Here is a 13,428-nt window from a genome sequence, read left to right as displayed (position 1 = left end):
ATTGCATTTCTGCTTTCATGACTTTTATGTTTAGTGAGCTGGGGGTGATTCCTCCAAAATTTCCTTTTGTCCTCCACACATTTCAATTGTAAAATGTAATGCCTGCAGCACTTGATATTCCCAGGTGGTCTCCCATCCAAGTACTAACCAAGCCCAACATTGCTTAGCTTCTGAGATCAGACGAGATCAGGCTTATTCAAGGTGGTGTGGCCGCAGGCGATTGCATTTCTGCTTTCATGACTTTTATGTTTAGTGAGCTGGGGGTGATTCCTCCAAAATTTCCTTTTGTCCTCCACACATTTCAATTGTAAAATGTAATGCCTGCAGCACTTGATAATCCCAGGTGGTCTCCCATCCAAGTACTAACCAAGCCCAACATTGCTTAGCTTCTGAGATCAGACGAGATCAGGCTTATTCAAGATGGTGTGGCCGCAGGCGATTGCGTTTCTGCTTTCATGACTTTTATGTTTAGTGAGCTGGGGGTGATTCCTCCAAAATTTCCTTTTGTCCTCCACACATTTCAATTGTAAAATGTAATGCCTGCAGCACTTGATATTCCCAGGTGGTCTCCCATCCAAGTACTAACCAAGCCCAACATTGCTTAGCTACTGAGATCAGACGAGATCAGGCTTATTCAAGGTGGTGTGGCCGCAGGCGATTGCATTTCTGCTTTCATGACTTTTATGTTTAGTGAGCTGGGGGTGATTCCTCCAAAATTTCCTTTTGTCCTCCACACATTTCAATTGTAAAATGTAATGCCTGCAGCACTTGATATTCCCAGGTGGTCTCCCATCCAAGTACTAACCAAGACCAACATTGCTTAGCTTCTGAGATCAGACGAGATCAGGCTTATTCAAGGTGGTGTGGCCGCAGGCGATTGCATTTCTGCTTTCATGACTTTTATGTTTAGTGAGCTGGGGGTGATTCCTCCAAAATTTCCTTTTGTCCTCCACACATTTCAATTGTAAAATGTAATTACAAAAATGTAATGCCTGTAGCACTTGATATTCCCAGGTGGTCTCCCATCCAAGTACTAACCAAGCCCAACATTGCTTAGCTTCTGAGATCAGACGAGATCAGGCTTATTCAAGGTGGTGTGGCCGCAGGCGATTGCATTTCTGCTTTCATGACTTTTATGTTTAGTGAGCTGGGGGTGATTCCTCCAAAATTTCCTTTTGTCCTCCACACATTTCAATTGTAAAATGTAATTACAAAAATGTAATGCCTGCAGCACTTGATATTCCCAGGTGGTCTCCCATCCAAGTACTAACCAAGCCCAACATTGCTTAGCTTCTGAGATCAGACGAGATCAGGCTTATTCAAGGTGGTGTGGCCGCAGGCGATTGCATTTCTGCTTTCATGACTTTTATGTTTAGTGAGCTGGGGGTGATTCCTCCAAAATTTCCTTTTGTCCTCCACACATTTCAATTGTAAAATGTAATGCCTGCAGCACTTGATATTCCCAGGTGGTCTCCCATCCAAGTACTAACCAAGCCCAACATTGCTTAGCTTCTGAGATCAGACGAGATCAGGCTTATTCAAGGTGGTGTGGCCGCAGGCGATTGCATTTCTGCTTTCATGACTTTTATGTTTAGTGAGCTGGGGGTGATTCCTCCAAAATTTCCTTTTGTCCTCCACACATTTCAATTGTAAAATGTAATGCCTGCAGCACTTGATATTCCCAGGTGGTCTCCCATCCACGTACTAACCAAGCCCAACATTGCTTAGCTTCTGAGATCAGACGAGATCAGGCTTATTCAAGGTGGTGTGGCCGCAGGCGATTGCATTTCTGCTTTCATGACTTTTATGTTTAGTGAGCTGGGGGTGATTCCTCCAAAATTTCCTTTTGTCCTCCACACATTTCAATTGTAAAATGTAATTACAAAAATGTAATGCCTGCAGCACTTGATATTCCCAGGTGGTCTCCCATCCAAGTACTAACCAAGCCCAACATTGCTTAGCTTCTGAGATCAGACGAGATCAGGCTTATTCAAGGTGGTGTGGCCGCAGGCGATTGCATTTCTGCTTTCATGACTTTTATGTTTAGTGAGCTGGGGGTGATTCCTCCAAAATTTCCTTTTGTCCTCCACACATTTCAATTGTAAAATGTAATGCCTGCAGCACTTGATATTCCCAGGTGGTCTCCCATCCAAGTACTAACCAAGCCCAACATTGCTTAGCTTCTGAGATCAGACGAGATCAGGCTTATTCAAGGTGGTGTGGCCGCAGGCGATTGCATTTCTGCTTTCATGACTTTTATGTTTAGTGAGCTGGGGGTGATTCCTCCAAAATTTCCTTTTGTCCTCCACACATTTCAATTGTAAAATGTAATGCCTGCAGCACTTGATATTCCCAGGTGGTCTCCCATCCACGTACTAACCAAGCCCAACATTGCTTAGCTTCTGAGATCAGACGAGATCAGGCTTATTCAAGGTGGTGTGGCCGCAGGCGATTGCATTTCTGCTTTCATGACTTTTATGTTTAGTGAGCTGGGGGTGATTCCTCCAAAATTTCCTTTTGTCCTCCACACATTTCAATTGTAAAATGTAATGCCTGCAGCACTTGATATTCCCAGGTGGTCTCCCATCCAAGTACTAACCAAGCCCAACATTGCTTAGCTTCTGAGATCTGACGAGATCAGGCTTATTCAAGGTGGTGTGGCCGCAGGCGATTGCATTTCTGCTTTCATGACTTTTATGTTTAGTGAGCTGGGGGTGATTCCTCCAAAATTTCCTTTTGTCCTCCACACATTTCAATTGTAAAATGTAATTACTAAAATGTAATGCCTGCAGCACTTGATATTCCCAGGTGGTCTCCCATCCAAGTACTAACCAAGCCCAACATTGCTTAGCTTCTGAGATCAGACGAGATCAGGCTTATTCAAGGTGGTGTGGCCGCAGGCGATTGCAGTTCTGCTTTCATGACTTTTATGTTTAGTGAGCTGGGGGTGATTCCTCCAAAATTTCCTTTTGTCCTCCACACATTTCAATTGTAAAATGTAATTACAAAAATGTAATGCCTGCAGCACTTGATATTCCCAGGTGGTCTCCCATCCAAGTACTAACCAAGCCCAACATTGCTTAGCTTCTGAGATCAGACGAGATCAGGCTTATTCAAGGTGGTGTGGCCGCAGGCGATTGCATTTCTGCTTTCATGACTTTTATGTTTAGTGAGCTGGGGGTGATTCCTCCAAAATTTCCTTTTGTCCTCCACACATTTCAATTGTAAAATGTAATGCCTGCAGCACTTGATATTCCCAGGTGGTCTCCCATCCAAGTACTAACCAAGCCCAACATTGCTTAGCTTCTGAGATCAGACGAGATCAGGCTTATTCAAGGTGGTGTGGCCGCAGGCGATTGCATTTCTGCTTTCATGACTTTTATGTTTAGTGAGCTGGGGGTGATTCCTCCAAAATTTCCTTTTGTCCTCCACACATTTCAATTGTAAAATGTAATGCCTGCAGCACTTGATATTCCCAAGTGGTCTCCCATCCAAGCACTAACCAAGCCCAACATTGCTTAGCTTCTGAGATCAGACGAGATCAGGCTTATTCAAGGTGGTGTGGCCGCAGGCGATTGCATTTCTGCTTTCATGACTTTTATGTTTAGTGAGCTGGGGGTGATTCCTCCAAAATTTCCTTTTGTCCTCCACACATTTCAATTGTAAAATGTAATGCCTGCAGCACTTGATATTCCCAGGTGGTCTCCCATCCAAGTACTAACCAAGCCCAACATTGCTTAGCTTCTGAGATCAGACGAGATCAGGCTTATTCAAGGTGGTGTGGCCGCAGGCGATTGCATTTCTGCTTTCATGACTTTTATGTTTAGTGAGCTGGGGGTGATTCCTCCAAAATTTCCTTTTGTCCTCCACACATTTCAATTGTAAAATGTAATGCCTGCAGCACTTGATATTCCCAGGTGGTCTCCCATCCAAGTACTAACCAAGCCCAACATTGCTTAGCTTCTGAGATCAGACGAGATCAGGCTTATTCAAGGTGGTGTGGCCGCAGGCGATTGCAGTTCTGCTTTCATGACTTTTATGTTTAGTGAGCTGGGGGTGATTCCTCCAAAATTTCCTTTTGTCCTCCACACATTTCAATTGTAAAATGTAATTACAAAAATGTAATGCCTGCAGCACTTGATATTCCCAGGTGGTCTCCCATCCAAGTACTAACCAAGCCCAACATTGCTTAGCTTCTGAGATCAGACGAGATCAGGCTTATTCAAGGTGGTGTGGCCGCAGGCGATTGCATTTCTGCTTTCATGACTTTTATGTTTAGTGAGCTGGGGGTGATTCCTCCAAAATTTCCTTTTGTCCTCCACACATTTCAATTGTAAAATGTAATGCCTGCAGCACTTGATATTCCCAGGTGGTCTCCCATCCAAGTACTAACCAAGCCCAACATTGCTTAGCTTCTGAGATCAGACGAGATCAGGCTTATTCAAGGTGGTGTGGCCGCAGGCGATTGCAGTTCTGCTTTCATGACTTTTATGTTTAGTGAGCTGGGGGTGATTCCTCCAAAATTTCCTTTTGTCCTCCACACATTTCAATTGTAAAATGTAATGCCTGCAGCACTTGATATTCCCAGGTGGTCTCCCATCCAAGTACTAACCAAGCCCAACATTGCTTAGCTTCTGAGATCAGACGAGATCAGGCTTATTCAAGGTGGTGTGGCCGCAGGCGATTGCATTTCTGCTTTCATGACTTTTATGTTTAGTGAGCTGGGGGTGATTCCTCCAAAATTTCCTTTTGTCCTCCACACATTTCAATTGTAAAATGTAATGCCTGCAGCACTTGATATTCCCAGGTGGTCTCCCATCCACGTACTAACCAAGCCCAACATTGCTTAGCTTCTGAAATCAGACGAGATCAGGCTTATTCAAGGTGGTGTGGCCGCAGGCGATTGCATTTCTGCTTTCATGACTTTTATGTTTAGTGAGCTGGGGGTGATTCCTCCAAAATTTCCTTTTGTCCTCCACACATTTCAATTGTAAAATGTAATGCCTGCAGCACTTGATATTCCCAGGTGGTCTCCCATCCAAGTACTAACCAAGCCCAACATTGCTTAGCTTCTGAGATCAGACGAGATCAGGCTTATTCAAGGTGGTGTGGCCGCAGGCGATTGCATTTCTGCTTTCATGACTTTTATGTTTAGTGAGCTGGGGGTGATTCCTCCAAAATTTCCTTTTGTCCTCCACACATTTCAATTGTAAAATGTAATGCCTGCAGCACTTGATATTCCCAGGTGGTCTCCCATCCAAGTACTAACCAAGCCCAACATTGCTTAGCTTCTGAGATCAGACGAGATCAGGCTTATTCAAGGTGGTGTGGCCGCAGGCGATTGCATTTCTGCTTTCATGACTTTTATGTTTAGTGAGCTGGGGGGTGATTCCTCCAAAATTTCCTTTTGTCCTCCACACATTTCAATTGTAAAATGTAATGCCTGCAGCACTTGATATTCCCAGGTGGTCTCCCATCCAAGTACTAACCAAGCCCAACATTGCTTAGCTTCTGAGATCAGACGAGATCAGGCTTATTCGAGGTGGTGTGGCCGCAGGCGATTGCATTTCTGCTTTCATGACTTTTATGTTTAGTGAGCTGGGGGTGATTCCTCCAAAATTTCCTTTTGTCCTCCACACATTTCAATTGTAAAATGTAATGCCTGCAGCACTTGATATTCCCAGGTGGTCTCCCATCCAAGTACTAACCAAGCCCAACATTGCTTAGCTTCTGAGATCAGACGAGATCAGGCTTATTCGAGGTGGTGTGGCCGCAGGCGATTGCATTTCTGCTTTCATGACTTTTATGTTTAGTGAGCTGGGGGTGATTCCTCCAAAATTCCCTTTTGTCCTCCACACATTTCAATTGTAAAATGTAATGCCTGCAGCACTTGATATTCCCAGGTGGTCTCCCATCCAAGTACTAACCAAGCCCAACATTGCGTAGCTTCTGAGATCAGACGAGATCAGGCTTATTCAAGGTGGTGTGGCCGCAGGCGATTGCATTTCTGCTTTCATGACTTTTATGTTTAGTGAGCTGGGGGTGATTCCTCCAAAATTTCCTTTTGTCCTCCACACATTTCAATTGTAAAATGTAATGCCTGCAGCACTTGATATTCCCAGGTGGTCTCCCATCCAAGTACTAACCAAGCCCAACATTGCGTAGCTTCTGAGATCAGACGAGATCAGGCTTATTCAAGGTGGTGTGGCCGCAGGCGATTGCATTTCTGCTTTCATGACTTTTATGTTTAGTGAGCTGGGGGTGATTCCTCCAAAATTTCCTTTTGTCCTCCACACATTTCAATTGTAAAATGTAATGCCTGCAGCACTTGATATTCCCAGGTGGTCTCCCATCCAAGTACTAACCAAGCCCAACATTGCTTAGCTTCTGAGATCAGACGAGATCAGGCTTATTCAAGGTGGTGTGGCCGCAGGCGATTGCTGTTCTGCTTTCATGACTTTTATGTTTAGTGAGCTGGGGGTGATTCCTCCAAAATTTCCTTTTGTCCTCCACACATTTCAATTGTAAAATGTAATTACAAAAATGTAATGCCTGCAGCACTTGATATTCCCAGGTGGTCTCCCATCCAAGTACTAACCAAGCCCAACATTGCTTAGCTTCTGAGATCAGACGAGATCAGGCTTATTCAAGGTGGTGTGGCCGCAGGCGATTGCATTTCTGCTTTCATGACTTTTATGTTTAGTGAGCTGGGGGTGATTCCTCCAAAATTTCCTTTTGTCCTCCACACATTTCAATTGTAAAATGTAATGCCTGCAGCACTTGATATTCCCAGGTGGTCTCCCATCCAAGTACTAACCAAGCCCAACATTGCTTAGCTTCTGAGATCAGACGAGATCAGGCTTATTCAAGGTGGTGTGGCCGCAGGCGATTGCATTTCTGCTTTCATGACTTTTATGTTTAGTGAGCTGGGGGTGATTCCTCCAAAATTTCCTTTTGTCCTCCACACATTTCAATTGTAAAATGTAATGCCTGCAGCACTTGATATTCCCAGGTGGTCTCCCATCCAAGTACTAACCAAGCCCAACATTGCTTAGCTTCTGAGATCAGACGAGATCAGGCTTATTCAAGGTGGTGTGGCCGCAGGCGATTGCATTTCTGCTTTCATGACTTTTATGTTTAGTGAGCTGGGGGTGATTCCTCCAAAATTTCCTTTTGTCCTCCACACATTTCAATTGTAAAATGTAATTACAAAAATGTAATGCCTGCAGCACTTGATATTCCCAGGTGGTCTCCCATCCAAGTACTAACCAAGCCCAACATTGCTTAGCTTCTGAGATCAGACGAGATCAGGCTTATTCAAGGTGGTGTGGCCGCAGGCGATTGCATTTCTGCTTTCATGACTTTTATGTTTAGTGAGCTGGGGGTGATTCCTCCAAAATTTCCTTTTGTCCTCCACACATTTCAATTGTAAAATGTAATGCCTGCAGCACTTGATATTCCCAGGTGGTCTCCCATCCAAGTACTAACCAAGCCCAACATTGCTTAGCTTCTGAGATCAGACGAGATCAGGCTTATTCAAGGTGATGTGGCCGCAGGCGATTGCATTTCTGCTTTCATGACTTTTATGTTTAGTGAGCTGGGGGTGATTCCTCCAAAATTTCCTTTTGTCCTCCACACATTTCAATTGTAAAATGTAATTACAAAAATGTAATGCCTGCAGCACTTGATATTCCCAGGTGGTCTCCCATCCAAGTACTAACCAAGCCCAACATTGCTTAGCTTCTGAGATCAGACGAGATCAGGCTTATTCAAGGTGGTGTGGCCGCAGGCGATTGCATTTCTGCTTTCATGACTTTTATGTTTAGTGAGCTGGGGGTGATTCCTCCAAAATTTCCTTTTGTCCTCCACACATTTCAATTGTAAAATGTAATGCCTGCAGCACTTGATATTCCCAGGTGGTCTCCCATCCAAGTACTAACCAAGCCCAACATTGCTTAGCTTCTGAGATCAGACGAGATCAGGCTTATTCAAGGTGGTGTGGCCGCAGGCGATTGCATTTCTGCTTTCATGACTTTTATGTTTAGTGAGCTGGGGGTGATTCCTCCAAAATTTCCTTTTGTCCTCCACACATTTCAATTGTAAAATGTAATTACAAAAATGTAATGCCTGCAGCACTTGATATTCCCAGGTGGTCTCCCATCCAAGTACTAACCAAGCCCAACATTGCTTAGCTTCTGAGATCAGACGAGATCAGGCTTATTCAAGGTGGTGTGGCCGCAGGCGATTGCATTTCTGCTTTCATGACTTTTATGTTTAGTGAGCTGGGGGTGATTCCTCCAAAATTTCCTTTTGTCCTCCACACATTTCAATTGTAAAATGTAATGCCTGCAGCACTTGATATTCCCAGGTGGTCTCCCATCCAAGTACTAACCAAGCCCAACATTGCTTAGCTTCTGAGATCAGACGAGATCAGGCTTATTCAAGGTGGTGTGGCCGCAGGCGATTGCATTTCTGCTTTCATGACTTTTATGTTTAGTGAGCTGGGGGTGATTCCTCCAAAATTTCCTTTTGTCCTCCACACATTTCAATTGTAAAATGTAATTACAAAAATGTAATGCCTGCAGCACTTGATATTCCCAGGTGGTCTCCCATCCAAGTACTAACCAAGCCCAACATTGCTTAGCTTCTGAGATCAGACGAGATCAGGCTTATTCAAGGTGGTGTGGCCGCAGGCGTTTGCATTTCTGCTTTCATGACTTTTATGTTTAGTGAGCTGGGGGTGATTCCTCCAAAATTTCCTTTTGTCCTCCACACATTTCAATTGTAAAATGTAATGCCTGCAGCACTTGATATTCCCAGGTGGTCTCCCATCCAAGTACTAACCAAGCCCAACATTGCTTAGCTTCTGAGATCAGACGAGATCAGGCTTATTCAAGGTGGTGTGGCTGCAGGCGATTGCATTTCTGCTTTCATGACTTTTATGTTTAGTGAGCTGGGGGTGATTCCTCCAAAATTTCCTTTTGTCCTCCACACATTTCAATTGTAAAATGTAATGCCTGCAGCACTTGATATTCCCAGGTGGTCTCCCATCCAAGTACTAACCAAGCCCAACATTGCTTAGCTTCTGAGATCAGACGAGATCAGGCTTATTCAAGGTGGTGTGGCCGCAGGCGATTGCATTTCTGCTTTCATGACTTTTATGTTTAGTGAGCTGGGGGTGATTCCTCCAAAATTTCCTTTTGTCCTCCACACATTTCAATTGTAAAATGTAATGCCTGCAGCACTTGATATTCCCAGGTGGTCTCCCATCCAAGTACTAACCAAGCCCAACATTGCTTAGCTTCTGAGATCAGACGAGATCAGGCTTATTCAAGTTGGTGTGGCCGCAGGCAATTGCATTTCTGCTTTCATGACTTTTATGTTTAGTGAGCTGGGGGTGATTCCTCCAAAATTTCCTTTTGTCCTCCACACATTTCAATTGTAAAATGTAATTACAAAAACGTAATGCCTGTAGCACTTGATATTCCCAGGTGGTCTCCCATCCAAGTACTAACCAAGCCCAACATTGCTTAGCTTCTGAGATCAGACGAGACCAGGCTTATTCAAGGTGGTGTGGCCGCAGGCGATTGCATTTCTGCTTTCATGACTTTTATGTTTAGTGAGCTGGGGGTGATTCCTCCAAAATTTCCTTTTGTCCTCCACACATTTCAATTGTAAAATGTAATTACAAAAATGTAATGCCTGCAGCACTTGATATTCCCAGGTGGTCTCCCATCCAAGTACTAACCAAGCCCAACATTGCTTAGCTTCTGAGATCAGACGAGATCAGGCTTATTCAAGGTGGTGTGGCCGCAGGCGATTGCATTTCTGCTTTCATGACTTTTATGTTTAGTGAGCTGGGGGTGATTCCTCCAAAATTTCCTTTTGTCCTCCACAAATTTCAATTGTAAAATGTAATTACAAAAATGTAATGCCTGCAGCACTTGATATTCCCAGGTGGTCTCCCATCCAAGTACTAACCAAGCCCAACATTGCTTAGCTTCTGAGATCAGACTTATTCAAGGTGGTGTGGCCGCAGGCGATTGCTGTTCTGCTTTCATGACTTTTATGTTTAGTGAGTTGGGGGTGATTCCTCCAAAATTTCCTTTTGTCCTCCACACATTTCAATTGTAAAATGTAATGCCTGCAGCACTTGATATTCCCAGGTGGTCTCCCATCCAAGTACTAACCAAGCCCAACATTGCTTAGCTTCTGAGATCAGACGAGATCAGGCTTATTCAAGGTGGTGTGGCCGCAGGCGATTGCATTTCTGCTTTCATGACTTTTATGTTTAGTGAGCTGGGGGTGATTCCTCCAAAATTTCCTTTTGTCCTCCACACATTTCAATTGTAAAATGTAATGCCTGCAGCACTTGATATTCCCAGGTGGTCTCCCATCCAAGTACTAACCAAGCCCAACATTGCTTAGCTTCTGAGATCAGACGAGATCAGGCTTATTCAAGGTGGTGTGGCCGCAGGCGATTGCTGTTCTGCTTTCATGACTTTTATGTTTAGTGAGCTGGGGGTGATTCCTCCAAAATTTCCTTTTGTCCTCCACACATTTCTATTGTAAAATGTAATTACAAAAATGTAATGCCTGCAGCACTTGATATTCCCAGGTGGTCTCCCATCCAAGTACTAACCAAGCCCAACATTGCTTAGCTTCTGAGATCAGACGAGATCAGGCTTATTCAAGGTGGTGTGGCCGCAGGCGATTGCATTTCTGCTTTCATGACTTTTATGTTTAGTGAGCTGGGGGTGATTCCTCCAAAATTTCCTTTTGTCCTCCACACATTTCAATTGTAAAATGTAATGCCTGCAGCACTTGATATTCCCAGGTGGTCTCCCATCCAAGTACTAACCAAGCCCAACATTGCTTAGCTTCTGAGATCAGACGAGATCAGGCTTATTCAAGGTGGTGTGGCCGCAGGCGATTGCATTTCTGCTTTCATGACTTTTATGTTTAGTGAGCTGGGGGTGATTCCTCCAAAATTTCCTTTTGTCCTCCACACATTTCAATTGTAAAATGTAATTACAAAAATGTAATGCCTGCAGCACTTGATATTCCCAGGTGGTCTCCCATCCAAGTACTAACCAAGCCCAACATTGCTTAGCTTCTGAGATCAGACGAGATCAGGCTTATTCAAGGTGGTGTGGCCGCAGGCGATTGCATTTCTGCTTTCATGACTTTTATGTTTAGTGAGCTGGGGGTGATTCCTCCAAAATTTCCTTTTGTCCTCCACACATTTCAATTGTAAAATGTAATTACAAAAATGTAATGCCTGCAGCACTTGATATTCCCAGGTGGTCTCCCATCCAAGTACTAACCAAGCCCAACATTGCTTAGCTTCTGAGATCAGACGAGATCAGGCTTATTCAAGGTGGTGTGGCCGCAGGCGATTGCATTTCTGCTTTCATGACTTTTATGTTTAGTGAGCTGGGGGTGATTCCTCCAAAATTTCCTTTTGTCCTCCACAAATTTCAATTGTAAAATGTAATTACAAAAATGTAATGCCTGCAGCACTTGATATTCCCAGGTGGTCTCCCATCCAAGTACTAACCAAGCCCAACATTGCTTAGCTTCTGAGATCAGACTTATTCAAGGTGGTGTGGCCGCAGGCGATTGCTGTTCTGCTTTCATGACTTTTATGTTTAGTGAGTTGGGGGTGATTCCTCCAAAATTTCCTTTTGTCCTCCACACATTTCAATTGTAAAATGTAATGCCTGCAGCACTTGATATTCCCAGGTGGTCTCCCATCCAAGTACTAACCAAGCCCAACATTGCTTAGCTTCTGAGATCAGACGAGATCAGGCTTATTCAAGGTGGTGTGGCCGCAGGCGATTGCTGTTCTGCTTTCATGACTTTTATGTTTAGTGAGCTGGGGGTGATTCCTCCAAAATTTCCTTTTGTCCTCCACACATTTCAATTGTAAAATGTAATTACAAAAATGTAATGCCTGCAGCACTTGATATTCCCAGGTGGTCTCCCATCCAAGTACTAACCAAGCCCAACATTGCTTAGCTTCTGAGATCAGACGAGATCAGGCTTATTCAAGGTGGTGTGGCCGCAGGCGATTGCATTTCTGCTTTCATGACTTTTATGTTTAGTGAGCTGGGGGTGATTCCTCCAAAATTTCCTTTTGTCCTCCACACATTTCAATTGTAAAATGTAATTACAAAAATGTAATGCCTGCAGCACTTGATATTCCCAGGTGGTCTCCCATCCAAGTACTAACCAAGCCCAACATTGCTTAGCTTCTGAGATCAGACGAGATCAGGCTTATTCAAGGTGGTGTGGCCGCAGGCGAATGCATTTCTGCTTTCATGACTTTTATGTTTAGTGAGCTGGGGGTGATTCCTCCAAAATTTCCTTTTGTCCTCCACACATTTCAATTGTAAAATGTAATGCCTGCAGCACTTGATATTCCCAGGTGGTCTCCCATCCAAGTACTAACCAAGCCCAACATTGCTTAGCTTCTGAGATCAGACGAGATCAGGCTTATTCAAGGTGGTGTGGCCGCAGGCGATTGCATTTCTGCTTTCATGACTTTTATGTTTAGTGAGCTGGGGGTGATTCCTCCAAAATTTCCTTTTGTCCTCCACACATTTCAATTGTAAATTGTAATTACTAAAATGTAATGCCTGCAGCACTTGATATTCCCAGGTGGTCTCCCATCCAAGTACTAACCAAGCCCAACATTGCTTAGCTTCTGAGATCATACGAGATCAGGCTTATTCAAGGTGGTGTGGCCGCAAGCGATTGCATTTCTGCTTTCATGACTTTTATGTTTAGTGAGCTGGGGGTGATTCCTCCAAAATTTCCTTTTGTCCTCCACACATTTCAATTGTAAAATGTAATGCCTGCAGCACTTGATATTCCCAGGTGGTCTCCCATCCAAGTACTAACCAAGCCCAACATTGCTTAGCTTCTGAGATCAGACGAGATCAGGCTTATTCAAGGTGGTGTGGCCGCAGGCGATTGCATTTCTGCTTTCATGACTTTTATGTTTAGTGAGCTGGGGGTGATTCCTCCAAAATTTCCTTTTGTCCTCCACACATTTCAATTGTAAAATGTAATTACAAAAATGTAATGCCTGCAGCACTTGATATTCCCAGGTGGTCTCCCATCCAAGTACTAACCAAGCCCAACATTGCTTAGCTTCTGAGATCAGACGAGATCAGGCTTATTCAAGGTGGTGTGGCCGCAGGCGATTGCATTTCTGCTTTCATGACTTTTATGTTTAGTGAGCTGGGGGAGATTCCTCCAAAATTTCCTTTTGTCCTCCACACATTTCAATTGTAAAATGTAATGCCTGCAGCACTTGATATTCCCAGGTGGTCTCCCATCCAAGTACTAACCAAGCCCAACATTGCTTAGCTTCTGAGATCAGACGAGATCAGGCTTATTCAAGGTGGTGTGGCCGCAGGC

The 13,428-nt window shown here is 44.1% G+C and overlaps 56 non-coding genes and 4 pseudogenes across 56 annotated transcripts; all 60 read right to left on the bottom strand.

Annotated features, from left to right (window-relative positions):
• Positions 1 to 99: 99 nt before the first annotated feature.
• On the bottom strand, positions 100 to 218 carry LOC131731311 (5S ribosomal RNA). The gene has a single exon (XR_009324726.1). It is a non-coding gene; the product is annotated as a 5S ribosomal RNA (ribosomal RNA).
• Positions 219 to 318: 100 nt separating this feature from the next.
• On the bottom strand, positions 319 to 437 carry LOC131731468 (5S ribosomal RNA; annotated as a pseudogene).
• Positions 438 to 537: 100 nt separating this feature from the next.
• Positions 538 to 656, bottom strand: LOC131731391 (5S ribosomal RNA). Its single transcript, XR_009324806.1, has one exon. It is a non-coding gene; the product is annotated as a 5S ribosomal RNA (ribosomal RNA).
• Positions 657 to 756: 100 nt separating this feature from the next.
• Positions 757 to 875, bottom strand: LOC131731424 (5S ribosomal RNA). The gene has a single exon (XR_009324839.1). It is a non-coding gene; the product is annotated as a 5S ribosomal RNA (ribosomal RNA).
• A 114-nt stretch (positions 876 to 989) lies between these two features.
• On the bottom strand, positions 990 to 1,108 carry LOC131731429 (5S ribosomal RNA). Its single transcript, XR_009324844.1, has one exon. It is a non-coding gene; the product is annotated as a 5S ribosomal RNA (ribosomal RNA).
• Positions 1,109 to 1,222: 114 nt separating this feature from the next.
• On the bottom strand, positions 1,223 to 1,341 carry LOC131731310 (5S ribosomal RNA). Its single transcript, XR_009324725.1, has one exon. It is a non-coding gene; the product is annotated as a 5S ribosomal RNA (ribosomal RNA).
• A 100-nt stretch (positions 1,342 to 1,441) lies between these two features.
• Positions 1,442 to 1,560, bottom strand: LOC131731309 (5S ribosomal RNA). Its single transcript, XR_009324724.1, has one exon. It is a non-coding gene; the product is annotated as a 5S ribosomal RNA (ribosomal RNA).
• Positions 1,561 to 1,660: 100 nt separating this feature from the next.
• LOC131731428 (5S ribosomal RNA) lies at positions 1,661 to 1,779 on the bottom strand. Its single transcript, XR_009324843.1, has one exon. It is a non-coding gene; the product is annotated as a 5S ribosomal RNA (ribosomal RNA).
• A 114-nt stretch (positions 1,780 to 1,893) lies between these two features.
• Positions 1,894 to 2,012, bottom strand: LOC131731308 (5S ribosomal RNA). The gene has a single exon (XR_009324723.1). It is a non-coding gene; the product is annotated as a 5S ribosomal RNA (ribosomal RNA).
• A 100-nt stretch (positions 2,013 to 2,112) lies between these two features.
• On the bottom strand, positions 2,113 to 2,231 carry LOC131731307 (5S ribosomal RNA). The gene has a single exon (XR_009324722.1). It is a non-coding gene; the product is annotated as a 5S ribosomal RNA (ribosomal RNA).
• A 100-nt stretch (positions 2,232 to 2,331) lies between these two features.
• On the bottom strand, positions 2,332 to 2,450 carry LOC131731427 (5S ribosomal RNA). Its single transcript, XR_009324842.1, has one exon. It is a non-coding gene; the product is annotated as a 5S ribosomal RNA (ribosomal RNA).
• A 100-nt stretch (positions 2,451 to 2,550) lies between these two features.
• LOC131731548 (5S ribosomal RNA) lies at positions 2,551 to 2,669 on the bottom strand. The gene has a single exon (XR_009324902.1). It is a non-coding gene; the product is annotated as a 5S ribosomal RNA (ribosomal RNA).
• A 114-nt stretch (positions 2,670 to 2,783) lies between these two features.
• LOC131731306 (5S ribosomal RNA) lies at positions 2,784 to 2,902 on the bottom strand. Its single transcript, XR_009324721.1, has one exon. It is a non-coding gene; the product is annotated as a 5S ribosomal RNA (ribosomal RNA).
• A 114-nt stretch (positions 2,903 to 3,016) lies between these two features.
• On the bottom strand, positions 3,017 to 3,135 carry LOC131731305 (5S ribosomal RNA). Its single transcript, XR_009324720.1, has one exon. It is a non-coding gene; the product is annotated as a 5S ribosomal RNA (ribosomal RNA).
• A 100-nt stretch (positions 3,136 to 3,235) lies between these two features.
• LOC131731304 (5S ribosomal RNA) lies at positions 3,236 to 3,354 on the bottom strand. The gene has a single exon (XR_009324719.1). It is a non-coding gene; the product is annotated as a 5S ribosomal RNA (ribosomal RNA).
• A 100-nt stretch (positions 3,355 to 3,454) lies between these two features.
• LOC131731450 (5S ribosomal RNA) lies at positions 3,455 to 3,573 on the bottom strand. Its single transcript, XR_009324864.1, has one exon. It is a non-coding gene; the product is annotated as a 5S ribosomal RNA (ribosomal RNA).
• Positions 3,574 to 3,673: 100 nt separating this feature from the next.
• On the bottom strand, positions 3,674 to 3,792 carry LOC131731302 (5S ribosomal RNA). The gene has a single exon (XR_009324717.1). It is a non-coding gene; the product is annotated as a 5S ribosomal RNA (ribosomal RNA).
• A 100-nt stretch (positions 3,793 to 3,892) lies between these two features.
• LOC131731300 (5S ribosomal RNA) lies at positions 3,893 to 4,011 on the bottom strand. Its single transcript, XR_009324716.1, has one exon. It is a non-coding gene; the product is annotated as a 5S ribosomal RNA (ribosomal RNA).
• Positions 4,012 to 4,125: 114 nt separating this feature from the next.
• Positions 4,126 to 4,244, bottom strand: LOC131731299 (5S ribosomal RNA). The gene has a single exon (XR_009324715.1). It is a non-coding gene; the product is annotated as a 5S ribosomal RNA (ribosomal RNA).
• Positions 4,245 to 4,344: 100 nt separating this feature from the next.
• LOC131731298 (5S ribosomal RNA) lies at positions 4,345 to 4,463 on the bottom strand. Its single transcript, XR_009324714.1, has one exon. It is a non-coding gene; the product is annotated as a 5S ribosomal RNA (ribosomal RNA).
• A 100-nt stretch (positions 4,464 to 4,563) lies between these two features.
• LOC131731297 (5S ribosomal RNA) lies at positions 4,564 to 4,682 on the bottom strand. The gene has a single exon (XR_009324713.1). It is a non-coding gene; the product is annotated as a 5S ribosomal RNA (ribosomal RNA).
• Positions 4,683 to 4,782: 100 nt separating this feature from the next.
• Positions 4,783 to 4,901, bottom strand: LOC131731466 (5S ribosomal RNA; annotated as a pseudogene).
• Positions 4,902 to 5,001: 100 nt separating this feature from the next.
• On the bottom strand, positions 5,002 to 5,120 carry LOC131731296 (5S ribosomal RNA). Its single transcript, XR_009324712.1, has one exon. It is a non-coding gene; the product is annotated as a 5S ribosomal RNA (ribosomal RNA).
• Positions 5,121 to 5,220: 100 nt separating this feature from the next.
• Positions 5,221 to 5,339, bottom strand: LOC131731295 (5S ribosomal RNA). The gene has a single exon (XR_009324711.1). It is a non-coding gene; the product is annotated as a 5S ribosomal RNA (ribosomal RNA).
• Positions 5,340 to 5,440: 101 nt separating this feature from the next.
• Positions 5,441 to 5,559, bottom strand: LOC131731417 (5S ribosomal RNA). Its single transcript, XR_009324832.1, has one exon. It is a non-coding gene; the product is annotated as a 5S ribosomal RNA (ribosomal RNA).
• Positions 5,560 to 5,659: 100 nt separating this feature from the next.
• Positions 5,660 to 5,778, bottom strand: LOC131731416 (5S ribosomal RNA). Its single transcript, XR_009324831.1, has one exon. It is a non-coding gene; the product is annotated as a 5S ribosomal RNA (ribosomal RNA).
• A 100-nt stretch (positions 5,779 to 5,878) lies between these two features.
• On the bottom strand, positions 5,879 to 5,997 carry LOC131731447 (5S ribosomal RNA). The gene has a single exon (XR_009324861.1). It is a non-coding gene; the product is annotated as a 5S ribosomal RNA (ribosomal RNA).
• A 100-nt stretch (positions 5,998 to 6,097) lies between these two features.
• Positions 6,098 to 6,216, bottom strand: LOC131731446 (5S ribosomal RNA). Its single transcript, XR_009324860.1, has one exon. It is a non-coding gene; the product is annotated as a 5S ribosomal RNA (ribosomal RNA).
• Positions 6,217 to 6,316: 100 nt separating this feature from the next.
• Positions 6,317 to 6,435, bottom strand: LOC131731294 (5S ribosomal RNA). The gene has a single exon (XR_009324710.1). It is a non-coding gene; the product is annotated as a 5S ribosomal RNA (ribosomal RNA).
• A 114-nt stretch (positions 6,436 to 6,549) lies between these two features.
• On the bottom strand, positions 6,550 to 6,668 carry LOC131731293 (5S ribosomal RNA). Its single transcript, XR_009324709.1, has one exon. It is a non-coding gene; the product is annotated as a 5S ribosomal RNA (ribosomal RNA).
• A 100-nt stretch (positions 6,669 to 6,768) lies between these two features.
• LOC131731292 (5S ribosomal RNA) lies at positions 6,769 to 6,887 on the bottom strand. Its single transcript, XR_009324708.1, has one exon. It is a non-coding gene; the product is annotated as a 5S ribosomal RNA (ribosomal RNA).
• A 100-nt stretch (positions 6,888 to 6,987) lies between these two features.
• Positions 6,988 to 7,106, bottom strand: LOC131731290 (5S ribosomal RNA). The gene has a single exon (XR_009324706.1). It is a non-coding gene; the product is annotated as a 5S ribosomal RNA (ribosomal RNA).
• A 114-nt stretch (positions 7,107 to 7,220) lies between these two features.
• Positions 7,221 to 7,339, bottom strand: LOC131731289 (5S ribosomal RNA). The gene has a single exon (XR_009324705.1). It is a non-coding gene; the product is annotated as a 5S ribosomal RNA (ribosomal RNA).
• A 100-nt stretch (positions 7,340 to 7,439) lies between these two features.
• LOC131731409 (5S ribosomal RNA) lies at positions 7,440 to 7,558 on the bottom strand. The gene has a single exon (XR_009324824.1). It is a non-coding gene; the product is annotated as a 5S ribosomal RNA (ribosomal RNA).
• A 114-nt stretch (positions 7,559 to 7,672) lies between these two features.
• On the bottom strand, positions 7,673 to 7,791 carry LOC131731288 (5S ribosomal RNA). Its single transcript, XR_009324704.1, has one exon. It is a non-coding gene; the product is annotated as a 5S ribosomal RNA (ribosomal RNA).
• Positions 7,792 to 7,891: 100 nt separating this feature from the next.
• On the bottom strand, positions 7,892 to 8,010 carry LOC131731287 (5S ribosomal RNA). Its single transcript, XR_009324703.1, has one exon. It is a non-coding gene; the product is annotated as a 5S ribosomal RNA (ribosomal RNA).
• Positions 8,011 to 8,124: 114 nt separating this feature from the next.
• On the bottom strand, positions 8,125 to 8,243 carry LOC131731286 (5S ribosomal RNA). The gene has a single exon (XR_009324702.1). It is a non-coding gene; the product is annotated as a 5S ribosomal RNA (ribosomal RNA).
• A 100-nt stretch (positions 8,244 to 8,343) lies between these two features.
• LOC131731285 (5S ribosomal RNA) lies at positions 8,344 to 8,462 on the bottom strand. Its single transcript, XR_009324701.1, has one exon. It is a non-coding gene; the product is annotated as a 5S ribosomal RNA (ribosomal RNA).
• Positions 8,463 to 8,576: 114 nt separating this feature from the next.
• On the bottom strand, positions 8,577 to 8,695 carry LOC131731284 (5S ribosomal RNA). Its single transcript, XR_009324700.1, has one exon. It is a non-coding gene; the product is annotated as a 5S ribosomal RNA (ribosomal RNA).
• A 100-nt stretch (positions 8,696 to 8,795) lies between these two features.
• On the bottom strand, positions 8,796 to 8,914 carry LOC131731376 (5S ribosomal RNA). Its single transcript, XR_009324791.1, has one exon. It is a non-coding gene; the product is annotated as a 5S ribosomal RNA (ribosomal RNA).
• A 100-nt stretch (positions 8,915 to 9,014) lies between these two features.
• On the bottom strand, positions 9,015 to 9,133 carry LOC131731283 (5S ribosomal RNA). The gene has a single exon (XR_009324699.1). It is a non-coding gene; the product is annotated as a 5S ribosomal RNA (ribosomal RNA).
• A 100-nt stretch (positions 9,134 to 9,233) lies between these two features.
• Positions 9,234 to 9,352, bottom strand: LOC131731433 (5S ribosomal RNA). The gene has a single exon (XR_009324848.1). It is a non-coding gene; the product is annotated as a 5S ribosomal RNA (ribosomal RNA).
• Positions 9,353 to 9,466: 114 nt separating this feature from the next.
• Positions 9,467 to 9,585, bottom strand: LOC131731463 (5S ribosomal RNA). Its single transcript, XR_009324876.1, has one exon. It is a non-coding gene; the product is annotated as a 5S ribosomal RNA (ribosomal RNA).
• Positions 9,586 to 9,699: 114 nt separating this feature from the next.
• LOC131731282 (5S ribosomal RNA) lies at positions 9,700 to 9,818 on the bottom strand. Its single transcript, XR_009324698.1, has one exon. It is a non-coding gene; the product is annotated as a 5S ribosomal RNA (ribosomal RNA).
• A 114-nt stretch (positions 9,819 to 9,932) lies between these two features.
• On the bottom strand, positions 9,933 to 10,041 carry LOC131731512 (5S ribosomal RNA; annotated as a pseudogene).
• Positions 10,042 to 10,141: 100 nt separating this feature from the next.
• LOC131731281 (5S ribosomal RNA) lies at positions 10,142 to 10,260 on the bottom strand. Its single transcript, XR_009324697.1, has one exon. It is a non-coding gene; the product is annotated as a 5S ribosomal RNA (ribosomal RNA).
• A 100-nt stretch (positions 10,261 to 10,360) lies between these two features.
• On the bottom strand, positions 10,361 to 10,479 carry LOC131731279 (5S ribosomal RNA). The gene has a single exon (XR_009324695.1). It is a non-coding gene; the product is annotated as a 5S ribosomal RNA (ribosomal RNA).
• Positions 10,480 to 10,593: 114 nt separating this feature from the next.
• On the bottom strand, positions 10,594 to 10,712 carry LOC131731278 (5S ribosomal RNA). The gene has a single exon (XR_009324694.1). It is a non-coding gene; the product is annotated as a 5S ribosomal RNA (ribosomal RNA).
• A 100-nt stretch (positions 10,713 to 10,812) lies between these two features.
• Positions 10,813 to 10,931, bottom strand: LOC131731277 (5S ribosomal RNA). Its single transcript, XR_009324693.1, has one exon. It is a non-coding gene; the product is annotated as a 5S ribosomal RNA (ribosomal RNA).
• A 114-nt stretch (positions 10,932 to 11,045) lies between these two features.
• LOC131731276 (5S ribosomal RNA) lies at positions 11,046 to 11,164 on the bottom strand. Its single transcript, XR_009324692.1, has one exon. It is a non-coding gene; the product is annotated as a 5S ribosomal RNA (ribosomal RNA).
• Positions 11,165 to 11,278: 114 nt separating this feature from the next.
• LOC131731275 (5S ribosomal RNA) lies at positions 11,279 to 11,397 on the bottom strand. Its single transcript, XR_009324691.1, has one exon. It is a non-coding gene; the product is annotated as a 5S ribosomal RNA (ribosomal RNA).
• Positions 11,398 to 11,511: 114 nt separating this feature from the next.
• LOC131731511 (5S ribosomal RNA) lies at positions 11,512 to 11,620 on the bottom strand (annotated as a pseudogene).
• Positions 11,621 to 11,720: 100 nt separating this feature from the next.
• LOC131731274 (5S ribosomal RNA) lies at positions 11,721 to 11,839 on the bottom strand. Its single transcript, XR_009324690.1, has one exon. It is a non-coding gene; the product is annotated as a 5S ribosomal RNA (ribosomal RNA).
• A 114-nt stretch (positions 11,840 to 11,953) lies between these two features.
• LOC131731273 (5S ribosomal RNA) lies at positions 11,954 to 12,072 on the bottom strand. The gene has a single exon (XR_009324689.1). It is a non-coding gene; the product is annotated as a 5S ribosomal RNA (ribosomal RNA).
• Positions 12,073 to 12,186: 114 nt separating this feature from the next.
• LOC131731272 (5S ribosomal RNA) lies at positions 12,187 to 12,305 on the bottom strand. Its single transcript, XR_009324688.1, has one exon. It is a non-coding gene; the product is annotated as a 5S ribosomal RNA (ribosomal RNA).
• A 100-nt stretch (positions 12,306 to 12,405) lies between these two features.
• Positions 12,406 to 12,524, bottom strand: LOC131731271 (5S ribosomal RNA). The gene has a single exon (XR_009324687.1). It is a non-coding gene; the product is annotated as a 5S ribosomal RNA (ribosomal RNA).
• Positions 12,525 to 12,638: 114 nt separating this feature from the next.
• On the bottom strand, positions 12,639 to 12,757 carry LOC131731423 (5S ribosomal RNA). Its single transcript, XR_009324838.1, has one exon. It is a non-coding gene; the product is annotated as a 5S ribosomal RNA (ribosomal RNA).
• A 100-nt stretch (positions 12,758 to 12,857) lies between these two features.
• On the bottom strand, positions 12,858 to 12,976 carry LOC131731270 (5S ribosomal RNA). The gene has a single exon (XR_009324686.1). It is a non-coding gene; the product is annotated as a 5S ribosomal RNA (ribosomal RNA).
• Positions 12,977 to 13,090: 114 nt separating this feature from the next.
• LOC131731268 (5S ribosomal RNA) lies at positions 13,091 to 13,209 on the bottom strand. The gene has a single exon (XR_009324684.1). It is a non-coding gene; the product is annotated as a 5S ribosomal RNA (ribosomal RNA).
• Positions 13,210 to 13,309: 100 nt separating this feature from the next.
• On the bottom strand, positions 13,310 to 13,428 carry LOC131731267 (5S ribosomal RNA). Its single transcript, XR_009324683.1, has one exon. It is a non-coding gene; the product is annotated as a 5S ribosomal RNA (ribosomal RNA).

Source organism: Acipenser ruthenus, unplaced genomic scaffold, assembly GCF_902713425.1.
Source record: "Acipenser ruthenus unplaced genomic scaffold, fAciRut3.2 maternal haplotype, whole genome shotgun sequence".
NCBI lineage: Eukaryota > Metazoa > Chordata > Actinopteri > Acipenseriformes > Acipenseridae > Acipenser > Acipenser ruthenus.
The sequence above is the reverse complement of the archived record's forward strand: the minus strand, read 5'-3'. Positions and strand labels throughout refer to the sequence as shown.